Genomic DNA, 8,194 nt, shown 5'->3' on the forward strand with positions numbered 1-8,194 from the left:
TATACAATGGAAGGGTGGAGAAGGATGGTCTTAAATCGAATGATCAAGAAGGCATTTTCCTTGGCCATTAAGAATGGATGCACAGAAAAGCAACTCTTCCAGGCTCTTGTAGGTCTCAGAAACTGTAAGGTGCTAACGAGAACCAGAAACCCAGACTAGCAGTATGTCTGTCTGTGGTACTAACTCTGTCTCTGGTTTGGGGTTTGATGAGTTGCAGTCTACCTTGCTGACTTGGCTTCCCTCCCAACCAGATGATGAATCACCTCTTCTGGGAAGAATCCCAAACCCCCTCCACTCCTCTCACCCTCGACCGACTAGCCAGCCACCATCCCCCCCTCGCCCCGTGTGGTTGGGTACTTTCCTTTGGAGCTCCTTTCTATGGAGCCATGTATTAAGCACTTATTTCATTGTATATACGCCTGGCTCCCCCACCAGACTGAGTGCCTCATGGACGGGGAATGACTGAGTCATTTCTGCAACTGCCACAGGCAGCCCGTCGCTGAGCTCGTAGCATGATTTCTGTGAGTGTTTGTACAATCAGTCCAGAACCACTTTGTGGAGCGAGACGGTTGACCCATGCATCGGCAGTAGCATTTTTTTTTTTTTTAATGACATAGAAAAATAGGACTTACTCAAACTACAGTTCAACTGTGACTTCAGAAACGTGCTAATTAATCCGGACACATCTTTTCTACAGACTCTGGGGGTCATTTTAATTCTTTTGTTGTCCTGGGATTCTGTTGTATTAAATGTTAATCTAAGTGACTGTGCCGTTAATTTGAAGAATTCTCAAGGACAGATAATTGATGTTTGATCAGTAATTTAAAGAGGAATAAAAGGAAAGTTTGGGTTTTTGTTTAAATGAGACTTGCCCAAGTGTTGTCGTATGTGGGGTTGTGCCAGGCACCCCAAAGAATTATCTTTCACTTCTTATGTTACACACTTTTACGATGCTTTAAGAGAAATGAGGGCTCAGAATACATAGTCCATCCGCAGTGTGAAATGTATTAGGAAAGAAAATGATCTGTCTTGCCAGCCAAAGAGTCAGACGGAGGTCATTGCTGGAGTACGGGAGGCTGCAAAGAGGGGTCTAGATAATTAAAGAGGAATGATGAGGCCTTGCCAGTGCTTGCTGCAGTATGTTTAAGAGTCCACATGTGCTGAGACCATAAGTTAGCTCTGGGAGCCTAGAGGCTACCTGATGGTAAATTGGGTGCAGGTGGGAATGTTCCCTTTGGGAGGTCCCAGGCCATGGGGAGCCCAGTGTCAGTGCTGCAAACTCCCTCAGGTGTCTGCTTAAGCCGTGGGGAAAAGACAGGGATGTGCTTCCCCCAAATTCAAGAAAGCAATTCTCGTCTTGCCCATGCCAGCTGAGTAGCATTTTTATTTGTTCAACGCAAATTCTGGAGACTTCATCAGAGGACCCTGCAAGTGGCTAATCTGGAGGAGCAGCAAGTCACTGCTATGGGAGCAGGTGGGTAATCCCTTCCCCTGTATCTGGGAGGCACAGGCTCATCTAGATTCACCAAGCAGTAAATACAGATGGTTCTTTCTGTAGGCTGGGAGTGGCCTAACGGTAAGGTTGTTGAGGGGTGCTAAATAATTCTAGTTGAGTCACTCAAAGGAACACAGATTTCATGGTGAAGATAAACGATGGTTCCACAGCTCAGTCCTCTGCCTCTCTGGGGTGGGAGGGAATGGCTCTGTGTCACCACGTTCCTCACCGAAGCTGCCTCATTCACCAGAAAGTCTGCTGGGGACTTGCAGGGGTTTGCTCAGTGAACATCTGTGCAAGCAAGAGAAAGTTCTAGAGCTTTCGAAAAGTGTGCAACTACACTGCCCGCCGAGGGGCATTCAACAGTGGTGTAGGCAGTGCGGCTGCTAGGACCTGGTGGGCCATCTGTGCTCAAATGCTGACTCTTCCGCTTACAGCTTCATCACTTCTCTGGCAAGCTCCTTCACCTCTCCCAGCCTTGCCTTTCTAACATCTGTAAAACAGAAAAAATAATGATTCCCACCCCATAGGATTATGTTAAGGAAGAAATGACTTAATGCACAGAAAGTACTTAAGACAGCACCTGCCGTTGGTCAGCTAGGAGTGTTGTGCAAACGGGTAAATAGTCCGTGTGTGCGCATACGTACAAGTATAGCCTGTGCATATGCGTGCACCTATGTGCCTTTCTCAGCTTCCCCATCGCTCTGAAGCTCACTGCCTTTCTAGAAACAGCCTCATCTAGGGGATCCCAGGGCTAAACCCTGCTTTTGCTGTCTTGGGAAGCAGCAGTCCAAGCCCCTTTCCGTGGCTCCTCTCATCACAGCATTTAGGCCCTCAAGTCTTGGTGAAAGGTCAGGAGCCCCATGGGTGGAAGGCTGAGGAGGAAATGCTGGGGAAGGCTGGGAGTGGGAGGGAGCCGGCTCGGAGAGGCAGCTGGTGCTGACAGGTGGGCTCTGGGCCCAGCCTGACTGCTGCGTGAGGGGCGGGGCGGGTCCAGAGAAGTCAGCGTGTGTATCACAGAACGCTGAAATGCAGAGTAATTTTGCCTCCATTTCAGGGTAAAGGTGCTGATCTAGAGAACGGGCATGTTCCAAAGTGTGCCAACCAGCAGGCAAGATGTGTCTGTTATCTCTCAAGCTGTCTGGCCTGCACAAATCACCTTCTGTACCATGGATTCAAATGTCCTGAGGCCTTTTGGGGGAGGCAGGGTGGGGGCAGGATCAGAGCATTTCTTAGGCACTTTCAACATGGCTCTCAGGATGGCTGCTGTAGAGCCACATCTCTCGATGGCTGCAACCTCTTCCCCCTTCTTCTGATGGTCACACAGCTTGCGGCTGAGGAAGTGGAGGCTTTCGCTGCATTTTAGCACGCGGTGGGGGGGGGGGGCAGTCAAAATCAGGATGTGACGTTGGGAGGGAAGGTGGGGAGGGGAGCCAGGACAAACATTTTTTTAAACCCCTTGGTTTCTGCCCGACTCTGAGGGCCACTTAGATCAGAATCCTAGCTGCGTGGAGGAACCACCAGCTAAAGTGGTGTCCGTCTCCGCTTACTCCAGACCCATCCGTTGCAATGGGTGGGGGTTGCACCAGGAGGGATTTAGGCTGGGCCTTCCAAAACACAGACAGCAGTCAATTACTGAGGCTGTAGCTGTTAACTGGGCTCCATGCGGAGCTATTCTGAAGTTCTAAAAGAAGAGCATGTGTAAACACTTGGGCTAAGTGTCATGGCAGGCCTAAGGGCTGACATGGGAAAGGAGAGCCTCCCTCAAGTGGGAAGGCCAAGGAACGAAGACGAGATGATAACACAGCAGCCCAGAAAGGTTACAGAATCTGCCTGAGGGCGCACAGCTTCTCAGGAGCAAAGCTGTTCTTACGTGAGTGGAGACCAGGAGGAGCCCAGTGCTCTGCATAGCGGAAGCAGAAGTGGGGCTGTGTGGGGTGTGGGCTGTGTGCTGTGTGCCTTGCCCCGCAGGAGCCAAGGCTGATGTCAAGATACGTGGGAGAGCAGGCTAGATCCATCAAAAGGAGGCATTCTATAGGAGCCTTAGCGGCCAGGCACAGCAAAAGAACGGCAATGCGTGGAAAGTAACTTTGGATGTAGGGATTATGGATGGGATCAGTTTTATTCTATGATCTAGCCTTTTCGGTGTTTTCCAAGCTCTGTATAATCTGCATGCGTTCTTTTTTTAACCAGAAAAAAAAAATGTCCATTAAAATGAAAGAAAACAGACCGGGAAGTCTGGATTTTCTCTCATAAACAATAGAAGCCATTGGGCATGTCCTAGGAGATCAGTGTTTCCAGAGAAGTGGTATTTGGGGAAGATAAGGCAGGCAGTGTTGGGAAAGGTGGATGGCGGCAGTGAGGGTAGGGTGTCAAGGAGACTGGCTGGGGACTGCTGCTGGTGAGAAGTGAGGCAGTGGGGTATTTGAGTGCTACCTGGGGGAGCAGAAACATCTGGAGAGGTGTGGAAAGAATGCTTGGAGGGTCTTGGTGACCGTTTGCACGTGGGGGGCAAGAAGAGGGAAGAGGCAAAACTTGCTGTGGGGTTTCCAACCCTGGGCGGTGCCCTTGGCAGGAATATAGAAGCCAAGAGGAGTCGGAGGAAGGAGAGGAGTGGGACAAAGCAGCCATTGGGGCTTGCTGGAGTTTGGAATGCATTGCCTTTGGGTGATGTCTATTTTTTTGAGGCCTTTGCCCTCCAAGCAGGAAAACTTGAGGGGAGTAGAGAAAAGGCATGGGTTAGCTTTGTGTCTCAAGTTCCCTACTGTGGGTATCACTCCTCGAAAGTATTTGAGGTCAGGCAACCTCAAAAGTGCCTGCGGATTCTTCTAGGAGATTTTATCTGAGCCAAATCAATGCAACTCTCGTGTGAAAAATCCATTTCCCTGGAAAATGAAGTTGGGTTCTAACCAACAAGTAGTAGCGTTTGGCAAGCCTTGATTAAGAAAGCCAGTGTTTGGAGAAGTTGCGACAACAGCCAGTCATTTAGGAAAGTAAACACTGGGGACCTCATGCCATTTTAGGGCTGTGACAGTTGGTTCTGTCCCCTTCAGATGTAGAGGTTGACGCTGCAGGTTTAAGTGCTTGCTGTTACCAGCCTGTGGACCACCCAGGCCCCCCTTTGCAGGCTTTGAAAAGCAAGAAGAATTGAAGGTGACCCCGACCAGACACAGTTTCCTTTCCCTGTTCATTGTGAAGACACTGAATATCTAACAACTGGACTTAGCAAAACAAAAGACAAACCACCTGCCAGTCACCACGGTATCTTGACCGACATTCAGAAAGTCAGCTGGGCCTCAGTGCAGCAGCTGACCACTTTCCAACGTGCTCATGTCGCTGGTAAAAATTTTCAGGTGTCTTTCTCTTTGTCGATGTCTGTATTTCTTGAAAAGCTTTACATGAATTGAATCGTAGTTTAAACTCATCTGAGCTTTACCTGTTTAACCTAAAACGCCACTGGCCTATGTTTCTCAGACTTTGACATGCACACAAATGACCTGGTGATCTGTTAAAATACAGTATCTGACAGGGGGTGGGGGTGTCTAAGATTCTGCATGTGTTCCACACGTTCTCAGGGGCAAGGTTATGGTACGCCCTTGACAACCCAAACCCAAATTCCCCAAATGGCACTGCAGTAACCCCTCAATTTTAGTAGACAGGGCTGTTTCTTGCATTTGTCAGGGGGATAGAGAATTGCTGTGTGAGGTACTGTTCTAAATGCTGTGTGTTGTACAAAGAATGGAAGCTTGGGGCGCCTGGGTGGCGCAGTCGGTTGAGCGTCCGACTTCAGCCAGGTCACGATCTCGCGGTCTGTGAGTTCGAGCCCCGCGTCGGGCTCTGGGCTGATGGCTCAGAGCCTGGAGCCTGTTTCCGATTCTGTGTCTCCCTCTCTCTCTGCCCCTCCCCTGTTCATGCTCTGTCTCTCTCTGTCCCAAAAATAAATAAACGTTGAAAAAAAAATTTTTTTTTCAAAGAATGGAAGCTTTCCCCCAGATGTGACTCATGTGTTCCTTTAAGTTGGATATGTCATGCCAAAGCTCATCCTTCTTTCTCCCCAGCAAGTCTTAGGGTGCTGAAGAGCTAATTCGCTACATGGCGGCAGCTTTTTTAGGCCGAGTGCCCTCTGGAAATTATTTTGGCCATGTCATCTGTCCCCACTGATGCACAGACATCACCAGGAACTCTGGGGAGGATGGCCAGAGGGAGGTATGAAGTGGACCAAGCTGCGAACCCCAGTTGTCCCACCCACAGACCCCCAAACCAGTTTCTCTCGGTTTCCTTTGTGGGGAACTTGCTGGAACCACTAATTCGTCGTGATGTTTAAGGCGCGTCGTCAAGCACAACAGGGTTATTTTCAAAAACTGGACCGTTTTTGGTGATCTTACATGAGCCACAGAATGTGAAAGTAGTCATTTTTATAAAGTGCCTGAGAAAGCCTAGTAATTATTGTTCCAAACAAGCCGGTCTTTCTCTTCAGTTTGTCTGACATGGAAAGAAAAAGAAAATCCCTTCCAAGTGAGCGGTCTTTTAGTGAGCTGTGCTCGCCCTGGCTGGATCCAGGTCAGCGGGGATGGGGGACCCCTGCTTTTCTCTCCAGCTGCATCTTGTCCTGTGGTCCAAAAACACCCCTCCAAGCAGCTGTCTCTGGTGGGAGAGCATGTTTACAATCACGGCGCTCTGTGTTTTACAGTTTCCGAGAGGGGCAGTGGTGGGCAAGAACGGGATTTATTTTTTACTTACATCTAAACAGTCAATGAAATATTACTGTAATCTCTTACTGAGCTCATGGAAAAACTCAAGTCATCGAATGTTAGTTTTACAGATGAGGGAAGTTTTACAGCAACATTACCTGACTGGCTCCAAAGCCCGTAAATCTTGCTACAGGGAGAGTTAGGCTGGCAAAGCAGGGCTCCCGGGCTCTTACACACAAGATGCATCTTCCCTAAAACTGCGATGCAGCTAATGCTCCAGCCCCGGGGGGAAATTTCAAGCCTGGGCTTGGATCTCTTTGAGTGCTTCCTAATGTCCTGTGCCAAGCAGTCATGTTGAAACAGAGAAACGTTCTGCTTGAAATTAATTAAAAGATCATTTTCACATGATCGCTTCTAGAGTTGTTAATCAGTGACCTCTATTATATAAAACAGTTACTGGGGAGAAGTAAGCGACTCATATGCATCGACCACTTGACTTGAGTTATATTATAATCTACCCTAAGTCCTATGGGGTAGTTTTGATGATCATCTCTATGAGATAAGTAGCAGTTGAAGCTCAGAGGAATTGATCAGCTTGCCCAAGGCCACACAGCTTATAAGGAGCTGGGATTGGAACACAGGCCATCTGCCTCCAGAGCCTGTATTCAACAGCTTTGTTATACTGGTGTCATTACTCAGGCAAGACTGGCTGTCTACTTGGTGGATCCTGCGTGGGACAAACGTGAACCAGCTGCAAACCTGAACCATCAAGCGAAATTGCCAAGGGCTGCTTCCTCCCTTTCCTTCCCAGAAACTTCCTGTCGTTTCTTACCCTACCCTTCTTGTCAAAGCCACCCCAAATTTATAAAGGAGTTATTTTATAGCAGCTCATACTCAGATGCCAATCCATGGAGGCTGCTGTGTGCTCAGACCTCAGCCCAGCCAATGCAGCCTTCCCAGCCGGTGATCTGAGAGGCCATCCATCTTGACTCAGTGAGTGGGGTCATTGCCAAAGATACCTCTCTCTTTGCTTGGCCACTGGCTGAGCAGAAGTCAGCAGATAGGATTTTTTGATGGGAAAATCACCAAAATAGTTCTTCCTACGCTGCTCTCTGGATTTTCTCCCAGAGACTCCAGAAAGAAAAAAAAAAGAAGAAGAAGAAGAAGAAGAAGAAGAAGAAGAAGAAGAAGAAGAAGAAAGAAAAAAGAAATGATAATAAGCACCACAATGAGGAAAGAACTCATAGATAAAGTGGAGCTAAATCCTAGGGGCCCAAACCCAGAACCTAGGGCAGCAGGAGAGACATTTTCCTCTCTCAGAAATTTGTTTTCAGGAAAGTGCATTTATTCCAGACTGAAGTGTGTATTTGATAGTGCTCCCCAGTGAGCAGAATGAGCCTCATCTGGACAGAGATAGGCAAAGGGAATATTTTCCCCAAAGTGGCAGAGGTCCCCAGTGCTGAGCCTGGCCCCCACAGCTAGCCAGCAGAGTGAATGTCCCAACCTTCCCTTCTGGGGAGGTGGGGAGGGGAGGAGACAAGGAGGGCATCAGGGAAGGTCAATGTCAGGACCACTCCAGATCACCTCCTGGTCTTCAGGGCAGAAGACACAAGTGGGGTTTCCAGGAAACTATAGCCTTCTGGTCTTTGGCTTCCTGAGTGCCAGCCAGAGGCTAGAAGCCGCTTTGTGATACGATCCAGCTGGAACTCTGTGCCCCAGCTGACAGTGGTGGTAGCTCTGTGAAATCCTCCTCTCCATTGGCCGCCCTTCAGGGTTTCTTCTCTGCCTGCCTCTCCGCCTCTCAGATGGATCCTTCCACAAGCTCGGACCTGCTTCCTCACCTCCCTTCCCCTTGCTCTTCCTCCTTGTCTTTTCCAACGCAGGAGCTGCAGAGAGCTCACCTAGTCCACGGTTTGGCCACCACCTGCTGGTGTGCTGACTCAAATCTGTATCTCCAGGCCTCAGGATTCCCCTGGCCCCTGGCCCTGTGAGGGCAGGTCTGTCCTGG

This window comes from Leopardus geoffroyi, chromosome A1 (genome assembly GCF_018350155.1).
Source record: "Leopardus geoffroyi isolate Oge1 chromosome A1, O.geoffroyi_Oge1_pat1.0, whole genome shotgun sequence".
Lineage (NCBI taxonomy): Eukaryota > Metazoa > Chordata > Mammalia > Carnivora > Felidae > Leopardus > Leopardus geoffroyi.